This window comes from Canis aureus, chromosome 32 (genome assembly GCF_053574225.1).
Source record: "Canis aureus isolate CA01 chromosome 32, VMU_Caureus_v.1.0, whole genome shotgun sequence".
In the NCBI taxonomy this organism is placed as follows: domain Eukaryota; kingdom Metazoa; phylum Chordata; class Mammalia; order Carnivora; family Canidae; genus Canis; species Canis aureus.
Window position 1 is genome coordinate 37,959,794 of NC_135642.1, and position 15,872 is coordinate 37,975,665.

Consider the following 15,872-nt stretch of genomic DNA (forward strand, 5'->3'; position numbering starts at 1 on the left):
TTTTCCATACATTCAGAGCTTGTCTCTTTGAGGTTGTAAGTCATTTGAGAGAAGGAATCACGTGTAAATATTTTGTATTTTCCTCAGTGTCAGATGTTAGGCTAAATTATGTACATAGTAATATCAAGTAAAATATTTATGAATCTGTTTACTAGCTTTTTGTAATAACTGGTACTGTTGGAATTATTAAGTATTTTCATTTTTTACTTCATTAATTTTGTATTTTTATGCAGTTTCTTTCCTCTAGTATAGAAAAGTGGTTATTCTGGTACTAGTCAACATCTATACTTCACTTCTTAAAATTATTTAAAGAAATGTTCCTTGTTTTTATCTAGTTTGTGATGGCTGCATTTTAGAAAATGTATGGCTTTGGTGTCCTATTGGTACTAAACTTTTTCCACAAAATAGTGTGTCAGGTGGAAGGCCCAGTAGGTTTAGAATAGGAATTTCCAGGCAGGTGGGTGACTCAGTCAAGCGTCTGCCTTGGGCTCAGGTTGTGATCCCACGATCCTGAGATTGAGTCCCATGTCAGGCTTTCCACTTGGTGAGAGTCCACTTCTCCCTCTGCTTCTCTTTCTATCTCTCATGAATTAAAAAAAGAAAAAAGAATATGAACTTCCAAATTAAAAAAGACATGAGTAAATGGAAACCCATCCATGTTTGTGGATTGAAAGAGTTAATATTGTTAAGGTATCAATACTATCTAAAGTAATCTACATATTCAGTGCAATCCCTATCAAAATTTCCATATGTGTTTTTTTTTTTTTTTTTCAGAAATAGAAAAACTCATTCTAAAATTCCTGTAGAATCTCCAGGGACCCCACATAGCTAAAACAGACATTAAAAAGAAGAACAAGGATGCCTGAATAGCTCAGTGGTTGAGCGCCTGCCTTTGGCTCAGGGCGTGATCCTGGATTCCCTGGGTTCGAGTCCCGCATTGGGCTCCTTGCATGGAGCCTGCTTCTCTCTCTCTCTCTCTCTCTCTCTCGGTGTCTCTCATGAATAAATAAATAAATAAATTTAAAAAAAAAATAAAAAAATAGAAACAAAACTGGAAAACTCACACTTCCTAATTTCAAAGCTTACTACAATAATCAAAATAGGGCATTATTTGAGTAAAGACAGACATATAGACCAGTGAAGTAGACAGCCCAGAAATAAACACTTGCATGTATGGGTAGATGATTTTGACAAGAGTGCCAAGACCATTCAATGGGGGAAAGGACAGTTTTTTTTTTTTTTTCAACAAACAGTGCTGGGAAAACAGGATATCCACGTGCAAAAGAATGAGTTCTGGTCTTTACCTAACACCACATGTAAAAGTTAACTCCTAAATAGATCAAGGAGTTACATGTTAGACTTTAAACTATGAAATTCTTTGAAGAAAACAGAATGAAAGCTTCATGACATTGGATTTGGTAGTGATTTTTTGAATATGCTAAAGGCATGGGCAACAAAAGAAAAAATAAATAATTAAACCTCATAAAAAATTAAATTCTGTGCACCAAAAGATAATATCAACAGAGTAAAAAAGGCAGCCCACAGCATGGCAGAAAGTATTTGCAAATCACATATTTGATAAAGGATTAATATCAAATATATAGAGAACTCCTAAAAACAACAAAACCCAATTAAATGAGCAAAGGGCTTGAAAAGACATTTCTCCAAAGAGATGTGTAGTTGGCCAATAAGCACTTGAAAAGATGTTCAACATTACTAGTAATTAAGGAAATGCACTTCAAAATTACAATGAGATACTACCTCATACACATTAGGATGGGACTATCTAAAAACAAAACAAACAGGGACGCCTGGGTGGCTCAGTGGTTGAGCATCTGCCTTCAGGCTGAGGTCATGATCCCGGGATCCCAGGATCAGGGTCCCTATTGGGCTCTCTGTGGGGAGTCCACCTCTGTGTGTGTGTGTCTCATGAATAGATAAATAAAATCTTGAAAAAAGAAAAAACAGGGATCCCTGGGTGGCGCAGCGGTTTAGCGCCTGCCTTTGGCCCAGGGCGTGATCCTGGAGACCTGGGATCGAATCCCACGTCGGGCTCCCAGTGCATGGAGCCTGCTTCTCCCTCTGCCTGTGTCTCTGCCTCTCTCTCTCTCTCACTGTGTGCCTATCATAAATAAAATAAAATAAGAAAGAAAAGAAAAGAAAAGAAAAGAAAAGAAAAGAAAAGAAAAGAAAAGAAAAGAAAAGAAAAGAAAAGAAAGAAAAAAAAAAACAAAAGTTGGCAAGGATGTGGAGAAACTGGAACTGTATGCACTGTGGGAATATAATGTTAACAGCTATTATGGAAAACAGTAGGGTGGTTCCTCAGAAACTTAGAAATGGAATTACCATATGCTCCAGTAACTCTTTTAGGTATATATCCTAAATAATTGAAAACAGGGTCTTGAAAAGATGTTTGCACACCCATGTCTATAGAAGCAGCATTCACAGTAGCCAAGAAGTGCAAGTAACCCAAGTGTCCATCAGCTGATGAATAGCTAAGAAAAATGTGGTGTGTACATATAATAAAACATTATTAAGTCTTAAAGAAATTCTAACATATATAACATCCATACCATGGATGGATGAAACTTGAAGCCATTATGCTATGTGAAATAGACTAGTTACAAAAAAAGGCAAATACTATACGATTCCACTTACATGAGATACTTAAAGTGGCCAAAGTCATAGACACAGAAAGTAGAATGGTGTTGCCAGGGGCTGATGGGGAGAGAGGAATAGAGAGTTACTGGGGATTTTTTGGGTTTTTGTTTTAAAGATTTTATTTATTCCTGAGAGAGAGAGAGAGAGGTAGAGACACAGGCAGAGGGAGAAGCAGGCTCTAGGCAGGGAGCACGATGTGGGACTCGATCCCGGGACTCCAGGATCACGCCCTGGGCCGAAGACGGGTGCTAAACCACTGAGCCACCCAGGGATCCCTGAGAGTTACTGTTTAATGGTCACGGGAGTTTCAGTTTTACAAGGTGAAGAGTTAGGAAATGAATGGTAGTGATGATAGCACAACATTATAAATATATTTAATACCACTTGTTTTTCTGTACACTGAAAAATTATTAAGGTGGTAAATTTTATATTACATGTATTTTAGCACAATAAAAAAAAATTGGGAAAAAACTGTGAGCTTCTACACTCTGTGATAATAGAAAATACCAAGTGGTCTCAGGTCTCCTTGCAGATAGAGTACAGTACCACAAGTGTATCTTCTCCCAACTCCCAAGTTCTATTTTGAGTTTTTATTTATACAGTTAATGTATTCCTCATTAGATGACTCTCCTTCATCTCTGTTTAAAGTTTTTCATTTTTATTGTTTGTTTTTTTCCTTTTCTGCAATAGATATGTTTATAAGAGAATAGCAGAGAAAATGGCAGTATTGGCGTAACTTGCTTCAAAGCATATTTGTGATGAGTAACTGAGTAGATAATTTGAACTTTGATGCCATAGGTAATTTTCATTCTGAAGGTAATTAGAGACAATCTGTATCCAAGACTAAAAAAAAAAAAAAGTTAAAGTATATTAAAGGAATTTTTTCTTTTCTTTTTTTTGGTTTGGTGGCAGTTGTTGTTATTGCTAATAAGAAGATAGTCATGGAGGCACATGGGTGGCTCAGTCAGTTAAGTGTCTGCCTTAGGCTCAGGTCATAAAACCAGGGTCCTGGGATGGAGCCCTGAGTCGGGCTTCCTGTTTAGAGGGGAGTCTGCTTCTCCCTCTCCCTCTGCCCCTCCCTGCCCTGTTCCTGCTCTCTCTTGAGCTCTCTCTCTCTCAGTAAATAAATAAAATCTTTTAAAAAAAATTATAGAATAATTTTTTTTTTTACTTAATCCCTCTCTCTCTGTCCATCCCCTCTGCTCCTGCTCTCTCTTTCTCTCTCAAGTAAATAAATCTTTTTTTTTTTTTCAAGTAAATAAATCTTAAAAAATAAAAAAAGATAGTCATGGAACAAAAATTTTTTTTACTAAAGATTTCTTTCTTGGGACGCCTGGGTGGCTCAGCGGTTGAGTGTCTGCCTTCAGCGCAGGGTGTGATCCTGGAGACCCGGGATCGAGTCCCACATTGGGCTTCCTGCATGGACCCTGCTTCTCCCTCTGCCTGTGTCTCTGCCTCTCTGTGTCGCTCATGAATAAATAAATACAATCTTTAAAAAAAAATTCTTATATTCTTAATTTCTTTTTTTTTTTTTAAAGATTGTATTTATTTATTCATGAGAAACAGAGAGAGAGAGAGAGAGGCAGAGACACAGGCAGAGTGAGAAGCAGGCTCCATACAGAGAGCCTGATGCGGGACTCGATCCTGGGTCCCCAGGATCATACCCTGGGCTGAAGGTGGTGCCAAACCGCTAAGCCACCCAAGGTGCCCCTATTCTTAATTTCTTATATTAATGCTAGTTACTTTCCTTATATACTGCCACCTTGGAGTTTTTAAGACACCAGTACATTATTTTCAAAGCCTCATATTAACATGGACTGATGAAACTGTTATTAGTAAACTCCATTTCTATCTCTAGAGAAAGGTTTTTCTTGGACAAGTTATCCCAGTACATTACAATAATTATTAGCAAAAATGAGTTATTGTAATGCATTTGTAAGCTGTTGCTGGGTATGTGGGGCCACTGAGGATCCTATTTTTCAAGGGCTTAATTATTCTAACCCATGTGGAAAGCAGGTAGTTTTATTAGATGACATATACATGTGTATATATCCATAATTACAACTCCTTTCTATTCTTTTCTAATATTAATATGTCATAATTGTTAGATTTGAAGAAAATTTAAAAATTCCAGTAGCTTCATTCAGAGATACGAATAAATTTTTAGAATAGGTAACTTTTTCTAAAATTGTATTTTACCTATGCAAACTATGGATTCATGGTCAAAATTCAACTCTGTCTAGAATAACATCCTTGATGGCTGAGTCCAATTCACAGGGTGGTAACCTGTTATAAATTAGAATATATTCTGGGGAAGGATAGTATTCAGCTTCTGAAGTACAATCTATAACTGCTCAAAGATACTTTATGACACGTCAGAGCACAAGGTTTGGAGTCAGACAAGTTCAGATTTCAAGTTGAACCATCATGTAACTTAGGATAAATTACTTAACATTTACAAAACCTGTTTGTTTCATCATTCATAAAATATAAAGAAACACAACTTTTAACCATGTTTAAGTTCCCACCTGTCTTGGCTTTCGCCCTGTCCTTTTTAAGTGAATCTCTTGTGGGCTGTTATATCCTAGTCCCTTTGTCTGTAAAATGTGAATCACGTAATATAGACATACCTCATTTTATGGTGTTTTGTTTTATTGCAATTCCACATATATTGCAGTTTGTGTCCTTTTTTTAATAAATTGAAAATTTATGTCAACCGTGCGTCAAACAAGTCTATGGGTATCATTTTTCCAGTAGTATTTGCTCACTTCTTGTCTCTGTGTCACATTTTGGTGACTCACAATATTTTAAACTTTTTCAATTTATTATGGTGGTCTGTGATCAGTGATCTTTGATGTTATTATTGTAATTGTTTTGGGGGTCCATGAACTGTGCCCATAAAAAACAGCAAACTTAATTGCTATATATGTTACATATGTTCTGGCTCCCTGGACTGGCCATTCTTTCTCCCTGTTCTTGGGCCTCTCTGTTCCTGAACACAACAATTTCAAAATTAGGTCAGTTAAAACCCTGCTGTGGCCTCTACGTGTTCAGAGTCACATGTCTGTGTTTTTAAATCAAAAGGTAGAAATGAGGGATCCCTGGGTGGCGCAGCGGTTTAGCGCCTGCCTTTGGCCTGGGGCGCGATCTTGGAGACCCGGGATCGAATCCCACGTCAGGCTCCCGGTGCATGGAGCCTGCTTCTCCCTCTGCCTATGTCTCTGCCTCTCTCTCTCTCTCTCTGTGTGTGACTATCATAAATAAATAAAAATTAAAAAAAAAAAAAAAAAAGGTAGAAATGATTAAGCTCAATAAGGAATTCATGTTGAAGGCAGAGACAGGCCAAAAGCTAGACCTCTTGTGCCAAACAGCCAAGTGGTAAATGCAAAGGAAAAGTTCTTGAAGAAAATTTAACAGTGCTACTCCAGTAAACACACGAGTGATAAGAAAGCAGAGTAACCTTATTGCTGATAGGAGAAAGTTTTAGTGGTCTGCATCAAAGATCAAACCAGCCACAACATTTCCTTAAGCCACAGCTTAATCCAGAGCAAGGCCCTAACTCTCTGTAATTCTGCGTAAGCTAAGAGGTGATGATGCTGCAAAAGAAAAGTTTGAAGCTAGGAGAGGTTGGGTCCTGAGGTGTAAGGAAAGAAGCCATCTCCATAACATAAATGTGCAAGGTGAAGCAGCAAGCAGAGATACAGAAAGCTGCAGCAAGTTATCCAGAAGTTCTAGCCAAGGTAATTAATGAAGGTGGTTATACTAAACAATAGATTTTCAGCATTGAATGAAACAGCCTTCTATTGGAAGAAGATGTCATGTCAGACTTTCATAGCTGGAGAGAAGTCCATGCCTGGACTCAAAGCTTCAAAGGACAGGCTGGGGATGGATCCCTGGGTGGCGCAGCGGTTTAGTGCCTGCCTTTGGCCCAGGGCGCAATCCTGGAGACCCGGGATCGAATCCCACGTCGGGCTCCCGGTGCATGGAGCCTGCTTCTCCCTCTGCCTGTGTCTCTGCCTCTCTCTCTCTCTCTCTCTCTGTGTGTGATTATCATTAAAAAAAAAAAAAAAAAAGGACGGGCTGGCTGACTGGTTAGGGGCTAACGCAGCTGGTGACTTAAAGTTGAAGCCAGGAGTCATTTACCATTGTGAAACTCCTGGGGCCCTTAAGATTATGCTAAATGCACTCTGCCTGTGCTCTGTAAATGGAACAACAAAGCCTAGATGGTGACACATCTCTTTATAACACAATTTACTGAATTTTATTTTTAAACCCACTGTTGAGGGATCCCTGGGTGGCGCAGCGGTTTAGCGCCTGCCTTTGGCCCAGGGCGTGATCCTGGAGACCCGGGATCGAATCCCACGTTGGGCTCCCGGTGCATGGAGCCTGCTTCTCCCTCTGCCTGTGTCTCTGCCTCTCTCTCTCTCTCTCTCTCTGTGACTATCATAAATAAATAGATAGTTTAAAAAAAAAAAAATAAAAATAAACCCACTGTTGAGACCTACTGTTTGGAAGAAAAAGAGTCCTTCAAAATATTACTGTTCACTGACAATGCACCTAGTAACCCAAGAGCTCTGATGGAGATGTACAGTGAGATTAATATTCTTTTCATACCTGCAAACACATCAGCTCTTCTGTAGCCCATGGATCAAGGGGAATTTCAACTTTTCAGTCTTATTACTTTAAGAAATACATTTCAGGGGATCCCTGGGTGGCGCAGCGGTTTGGCGCCTGCCTTTGGCCCAGGGCGCGATCCTGGAGACCCGGGATCGAATCCCACGTTGGGCTCCCGGTGCATGGAGCCTGCTTCTCCCTCTGCCTGTGTCTCTGCTTCTCTCTCTCTCTCTGTGACTATCATAAATAAATAAAAATTAAAAAAAAAAAAAAAAGAAAAGAAATACATTTCAGGAGCGCCTGAGTGGCTCAGTTGGTTGTGTCTGACTCTTGATTTTGGCTTAGGTCATTATCTTAGGGTTGTGACATTGAGCCCTACATTGGTCTCCATGCTGGTCATGGAGCCTGCTTAAGATTCTTCCTCTCTGCCTCTGCCCTGCCTCGTGAACACACACACTCTCTCCCTTTAAAAAAAAAAAAAAAAAAAAAGTTAAATACATTTCATAAGGCTATAGCGGCCATAGAGAGTGATTCCTCTGATGGATCTGGGCAAAGTAAATTGAAAACCTTCTGGAAAGAATTTAGCATTCTAAATGGCATTGAGAACATTCACGAGGAAGGTCAAAATACCAGCATTAACAGAAGTTTGGAAGAAATGTTTTCCAACCCTCATGGAGGACTTTGAGAGGTTCAAGACTTCAGCGGAAGAAGTATCGTAGATGTAGTGGAAATAGCAAGAGAACTGGAATTAGAAGTGGAATCTGAAGGTGGGACTGAATTGCTATAATCACAAGCTAAAACTAACTGATGAGTTGCTTCTTATGGGTGAGCAAAGAAGGTGGTGTCTTGAGATGGAATCTACTCTGGTGAAGATGCTCTGAAGATTGTTAAAATGACAATGAAGGAGTTAGAATAAGACATAAAGTTAGTTGATAGAGCGGCAGCAGGTTTTGAGAGGATTTTTTTTTTTTTTTTTTTTTTTTTTTTTTTTGGTTTTGAGAGGATTGATTCCAGTTTTGGAAGGAGTTCCACTCTGGGTAAAATGCTTTCAAACCCATCCATGCTGCAGAGAAATCATTTTGTGAAAGGAAGAGTCAATCGATAGGGCCAACTTCACTGTTGTCTTATTTTAAGAAATTGTCACAGCCACCCCAACCTTCAGCATCCACCACCCTGATCTCTCAGCAGCCATCAGTATCAAGGCAAGACCCTCCACCAGCAAAGATTACAACTCCTTGAAAGCTTATGTGATGATTAGAATTTTTTAGCAATAAAGTGTTTTTTTTTTAAAGATTTTATTTATTTAATCATGAGAGATCCACAGAGAGAGAGGGAGAGAGGCACAGGCACAGGCAGAGGGAGAAGCAGGCTCCCTACAGGGAGCCCAACGCAGGACTCGATCCCGGGTCTCCAGGATCTGGCCCTGTGCCAAAGGCGGTGCTAAACCGCTGAGCCACTGGGCTGCCCAATAAAGTGTTTTTTAATTAAGGTCTGTACATTGTTTTTTTAGACATAATACTGTTGCACACTTAATAGACTACATTGTAGTCAACTAAGCATAGTCTATTAACAGTGTACTCAAAAGCACTGGAAAACTAAAAAATTACTCGTCATATTGTGATATTTGCTTTATTGCAGTGTTCTGGAACCTAACCTGCAGTATCTCTGAGGTATACCTGTGTATTCTATACCGCCTACTCAATTTCTTTGGGGTGCTTACCTAGAAATATAATCTTATTTGAAGCATTGTAAGCCAGTTGTATCATAGATTATTTTAACTTTGTTATTTTTAAAAAATGGGATAGCAAAGTTGCCTTCTCATTTTGTCCTTCATAGTGACAATACTACTTGTTTTACCTTGCTGGAAGAGTCTTGACCACCAGAAATATTAGGCATTTCTCTTTTGTATTAGAGCTATCACAAAGTACTTAACCATTTGTGTAATTTAAGTCTTGGTCTATCAAGCAGTAAACAGATGGAACTTTCTAACAGCAATAATTAAACTTTAAATCTATTTTAAAGAGTTGGCCAGTTTACAGCATCACGGTCCATATTCTGTTGTCTCAATTATGTTTACTTTATTTGGATTATGATTTCAGAATACCCAAATATGGGAAGGAAAACAAAATTGTCTATTATTTTAAAAAATTGCATACATAGGGTACCTGGGTGGCTCAAGTCAGTTAAGCATCTGACTCTTGATTTCAGCTCAGGTGACGATCTCAGAGTTGTGAGATCAAGCCCCACATCGGGCTCCATGCCAGCATGGAGCCTGCTTGAGATTCTCTCTCTCCCCCTCTCTTTCTGCCCCTTCCTGCCTTTGTTTAAAAAAAATAATAAAATAAAATAAAATAAAATAAAATAAAATAAAATAAAATAAAATAAAATAAAATAAAATAAAATAATAAAATAAAATAAAATAAAATAAAATAAAATAAAATAAAATAAAATAAAATAAGGGACGCCTGGGTGACTCAGTCAGTCGAGTGTCCAGCTCTTGATTTTAGCTCAGGTCATAATCTCAGGATCATAGGATCAATCTCTGCCTTGGGCTCCACCTTCAGCCAGGGTCTTCTTGTGCCTCTCCCTCTGTCCCTTCCCCCAGTCATACCCCTCCTCTCTCTGTCTCTCAAATGAATAAATAAAATTTAAAAAAAAATAAAATTGCATACTTAACAATATTCATTCATTCAACAAATCTTTATTGAATGTCTACTGTGAACCGGACACATTTTTAGGCACTGGGGATCCAGCAGTGAACAGGAGAAACAAAATCCCAGTCCTCATAGAACTTAGATTCTAGTGGATTGGAGATGGATAATAAGCTAAATATGTATAATACCAAGTGTGGTAAATGTGAAGAAGAATATAGCTGAGTGTAGACCTAGAGAGTGATGGAGTGAGAAATACTGTTTTAGATAAGGTAATCAGGGAAAGAAGGCTCCTCTGATAAATTAACACTTCAGCAGTGACCTGAAGAAGTAAGGGAGCAAGCCAGTTGTTATCTGGGGAAGCAATGCCAGGCAGAGGGCATGGCAAGTGCAGATTACCTGATTTGGGAACATGCTTAGTTGTCAGTTGTATTCATTCCACCTTGAAGCTTTCCTTAACACCTTAAACAATTAAGGGAGAGTTATAGGCCTCCTTTTCTGTGTGTCATAGCATATTTCTATGTAACTTTTTTACATTCTTATCTCAGTATTGTTACATGCATATTTCTGAAAAATCTGGCCTTCAGGGACAAGGATAGTGCCTTACCTGCCACAGAGTAGGTGCTGAATAGATGGTGATTGAGACAGTTTAGCTGCTGCACAACTACTTTTCTGTTTACTTGGAACCAAAGTATTGTAAGAAATACAAATTATTAGATACGTAAGTAAGAGAAAAAAATGATCAAGCAAGCCTTGGTCTGCGTTATTCAGAGGAAAGAAATTTCTTTCAATGAAATTTTTTACGAATGTATTTAAATATTCTTAACTGAAATATAACCTTCATATTTTAAAAACTCATGGTGATTGACATCTATGATTTAATGTTTACTGAATGACTTGGTTACTTGAAATGTTCAGTTAGAAAGGTGAATTTGAAAAGTAAAGTATCTACATCACAAGAGTTCTTTGGATTGTAAATCATTTTAGAAGAGAGCAATTTGCTTTCCCAAAGGATAACTAAGTTATATTTTGTTTTCCATCATTACTGAAAAGAAATTATTTCACAGTTTCTTTATGATACTTAACGAATATAATTTTCTGTTTTAGATCTCCAAAGGTACTAAAACCAATTTTTATTGGATTATGTTTCTAATGAAATAAATCTTAGGGTCTGCAATAGATGAGGTTTCAAAGTTTTTGAATTTACTGACTTTTTAAACTTTCCTTTTTTAACTTGAAAGGTTAATCTGGTTTATAGATGTGTCAAAAGTTTTAAAATAAGTAGGAAGCTTATCACCACTCAGCAGAAAACCCTGGTTTGGTCTGTTAAAGGTCCTGTTGTTATTGTACTAGCAAAATGTCAGTGCAGTCTACTTTCTGCAATTTTAAAGTTTCTGGTTAGTTTTCTATAATTTGAGCAACTTTAAATTATGTTTACTTTTAGATAAATCTATTTGGCAGTTAATAGTGCATATCAGTGTTCAAGGTTCTCTTATTTTCTATTAGCCTTTCTCCCATATTTTCCCCCTTCCCTGAAAAAAATGTCAGTGCCTATTTTGAAAACTAAATATTTATAAACATTTTTAAGCTTTAAAATTTACATTTCCTTTAATATTTTAACGAAAGTGACTTTGACCTTAATTTTAATGATTTTTTTAAAAACCCAGTACATATGAGAAATGAGAAAATAAAGACCTATGTGTGCATTGTTTACTAAAGTGATATTGTTCTATGTATGCTGTTTTGTAGCCTCCTTTTTTTTTCTTTTTTATCTTTTTTTCTTTTTTTTTTAAGATTTTATTTATTTATTCATGAGAGACACAGGCAGAGGGAGAAGCAGGCTACATGCAGGGAGCCCGATGTGGGACTTGATCCCGGGTCTCCAGGATCCCGCCCTGGGCTGAAGGCCGTGCTAAACCACTGAGCCATCCAGGCTGCCCTGTAGCCTCCTTTTTTCAATAAACAGCTTCTGTATGTATTTCCATCTTCACTTCTTAACAAGTCTACAGTCAGATTTCCCAGGGGAGGACCAAGTCTCACATCTGGTTGTCATATGCCCTAATAAGTCTCTTTGGGGGAAAAAAAAAATCTAACCTAGTCCTCTTTCTTTTCATACCACTGACTTATTGAGGCAACAGGGCCGGCTCTCTTGCTTTCTAAACATGTCTAGTTGAGGGACACCTGGGTGGCTCCATCACTTAAATGGCCTGCTCTTGGTTTTGGCTCAGCTCATGATCTCAGGGACCTGGGATGGAGCTCCATATTGGGCTCCGAGTGGGGCTCTGCGCTCAGGGGCAGTCTGCTTGATGAGTCTCTCTCCATCTCCTCTGCCCCTCCCCCTACTCACGTGCATACTTGCTCTTTTTCTCTCTCTCAAATAAATCTTAAAAAGAAAAAAAAAAAAAGATGTGTCTGGTTGCATCTACATTTAACTTGTTCCTCTATCTCTTGTATTTCCTATTAATTAAAAGTCAAATTGTAAGGCCCAAGAGATCCATATTAAACATTTTTTGCTCGGATCTATGACAGGTTATTTACTTCTTATTTTAACTCATCAAAAAGCACAGTATCTGGATGAGTCACCATTAATGAGATTGAATTTGAACACTGAATTAGGGTAACAAATCTGATCCCTTCATTGTAGAGTTTCAGCTTTTTCATCTTACTACTGAAAAATAATGTATTTGGTGTTACTTTGCACAGTATGAATCTCTAGGTCCCTATCAGACATATACCTGAATATAATGCTTGTCTAAATGAGTAAATTTCATGAGGGATCACATAATACTAATTTTCTGATATTTTAAATTTTTTTCTGCTACCTCATTAGCCACTGTTTTTCAGTAACAGAATTGTCTATCATCTGGAGCTATTGGTTTGTTCTCTTGCAAAGGCCAGATAAATAATTTCATTTAGTTACTAATAACTAAATCAGAAGATGATATGTTTGTTTTTTGGGTTTGTTTCTGACTTTTCCTTTTAGACTATGATTATAGACTCATGGATTTTTATTATTTCAGTTAATATCAATCACAATTCTTACAACTTTGACTAATGGTGAAAGGGACCTTTCAGGTTGATTCTTGTCTTGTGTCTTTTTGCTATGATAACTATTTTTTTATTATGGAAATGTTCAAGCAAACAAAAGTATAGAGAATAATGTAGTGAACCTTGAATATATCTCAGCTTCAAAGTTATCAGTGTTTTTGATCTCATTTTATCTCCTGTTGCTTTTTTGATCCCCTGGATTATGATCTTACTGATATTTCAAAGTTTTCTTTATTTTCTGGCATAGCAAGGCTTTAGACCTGGAATCCTCCATTTCTCTAAGAAGCCATCATTACTTTTAATAAGGGATAGTATCAGATAACAAAATCTGAGCCTAAAGGTTAATAAAAGCTTTTTATTTTCATTTTTCTTTACTTTCCCATCATGTGTCTCATTGTAATGGTAGTCTAGTTCCATAAGCATGTTCACTCTCCATTGTGGAGGAAGGACACTTCTCAGAGATGGGACAAAATCTTTATATTTCTATTTTAATTGATCTAAATGTTAGGTATAGCTGACAAGTGATTCAAATGTTGGCACATAAGTGTTTTTCAGGAATGCTTAAAGAAAGATTGGGGCAGCCCAGGTGGCTCAGGGTTTAGCACCGCCTTCAGTCCAGGGTGTGATCCTAGGGACCTGGGATCGAGTCCCACGTCGGGTTCCCTGCATGGAGCCTGCTTCTCCCTCTGCCTGTGTCTCTGCGCGCCCCCCCCCCACCTCTGTCTTTCATGAATAAATAAATTAAATATTTTTTAAAAAAAGAAATACTGCTTTTTTAAATAAACACCATTTAGTGTTATCAGTTTGCCTGTACTACAATATAAGGAAATCCTTTATAAATATATGATTTCTGAAGGTTTGCTTATACCACTCTTTGTTTTTTTTAGCATTTTTAGCATTTTTTCATAGCAGATGATAAAGTCTTACTGGATTCCAGCTCTTAAATCTGTGTATGATTTCCAAGATGGACCAAACTCTGTCTTTGCCTTTTTCCCTCCTGATGCCCTACTGAAATAAAATGTATAGGAATAAAAAATGAAGAAACCAATAAGTAGGAAGACTACCAAAAAGTGATAACTGAGCAGATTTCTAGATCTCTCTGTTCAGGTACTAAAAGGCACAACTCTACCCTCTCATCTGCCTACACCACTCTCATCTCTGTACTTGGACTATTGATATATATATATAGCAGGCATGCACACCAAGCAAAATATCAAACATATCCTGTAGAGAAATTGGGAAAAGCTAAGGCTTCTAGAGTACAAGTTAGGTCTCCAGAACAAAAGAAAAACACCATCATCGTTCTGGCTTTTAGAGGGCCTGTTGGCACCCTACCCATGCACCCTAAAGGAACACAGCTTGTAACTAACTACCCTACACAGAGTCCTCCTCAGGAGAGCAGTCTAGCCGAAAATCAGACCATTTCCACAATGGTAGAGGAAATCTGTGTTGATTAATGAGTCATCCAGGCATAAATATGAATGAGTAACCAAGATTACCAGGCATGTGAGCAAAACTGATGGCATGAAAGAGAGACTAAAATAATCAGAAAAATTGCTGCTGAAGAAAATAGAGCTAATCAGAGAGAACTTAACAAGAAATGAACTCTCATATTCTTAGGGCTGCAGGAAGATCCTACTACACTCATTAAACAGAATAAAAGAACACAAGTTTTCAGATTGAAAGGACACAGCAAGTGCTGAAATAGCAAATCAGATATCATAATGTACTACTTTCTTGGGAAGCTGCAGAATTTCAAGGATAAACTAAAGATCCAGAGGATGTACAAAGTGACAAGTGTCAGACCGAAATCAAACCTGTCATCTCTAATTCTCTTAATGCTTTAAGACAGTAAAACATTGCCTACAACTTTTCGAAAGAAAAAAAATGTGTAATCAGAGATTCTATATCTTACCAAACTGTTAATCAAAGGTAAGAGCAGACTGAAGTTGTTTTTAGACTTTCAAGAACTCAAAGGTACTTTGTCTTGGAATTAAAAGAAATGGATGAGGGGGCACCTCTCTGGCTTAGTCTACAGAGCATGAAACTCTTGATCTTGGGGTCATGAGTTCAAGCCCCACAATGGGTGTAAAGCTTACTTTAGATAGATAATTACGCTTTCACCATTAGCTTTCTTAAAAAATAGAAGATTATTGTATAAATTTTCACTAAACATTTTCATTTTGGGTTTGATTTTTTTTTAAATCTCATTACTGCCAAAAGGGTTTATTGAGAGAAAAAAAGGGATGAAGAATTACAAACAGTAAAGTAGTTGTGGAGTTATACCATAAAATAAGTTATCGAGCTACTATAGCAAACAATAAGGAGACTAATCCCATAATTTTCCATAGTTCCCTGTGACATCAGCAATAGGCATTTCAGGACTACTTTTAATTGCAGTCACAACTGACTGGTACACCATATGGCCAGCAGATGCAACAGCATCAGATTGTTTTCCCGTCATGACTAGAGTGACATGATCTGGCTTATATTTAAAAACATCATTATAATGGCTATGTTGCAAATAGACTTGGGGGTAGAAATAAGGAGACCAGTTTGGACATGATTTCAGTATTCCAAATAAAAGATGACAGTGCCTTGGATATGGTGGTAACAGTGGAGTTGGGGAAAAGAGGTCAGATTCTGGGTGTAATTCGAAAATAGAACCAACAACATTTCCTAAATGATTAGATATAGGGTGAGCAAGAAAGGAGTAGACGTTTCTGGTCTGAGCAGTAGGAAAAGAGAAACAGATTGGGGGGAAAGACTAGGACTTAAGTTTTGGATGTTTCAGAAGTCCATTTGACCTCCAAGTAAAGATGTCAACTACTTGGATTGGCACTTATATATGTGTGTGTCTGCAGTTCTGAAGAAAGCTCTGGCAGAGTGGGTGAGATC

General features: G+C 37.7%; 1 protein-coding gene across 3 annotated transcripts in view; it reads left to right on the top strand.

Annotated features, from left to right (window-relative positions):
• GLCE (glucuronic acid epimerase) overlaps positions 1-15,872 on the top strand; it is a 117,843-nt gene that overhangs the window by 86,324 nt on the left and 15,647 nt on the right. The window lies entirely within an intron of this gene.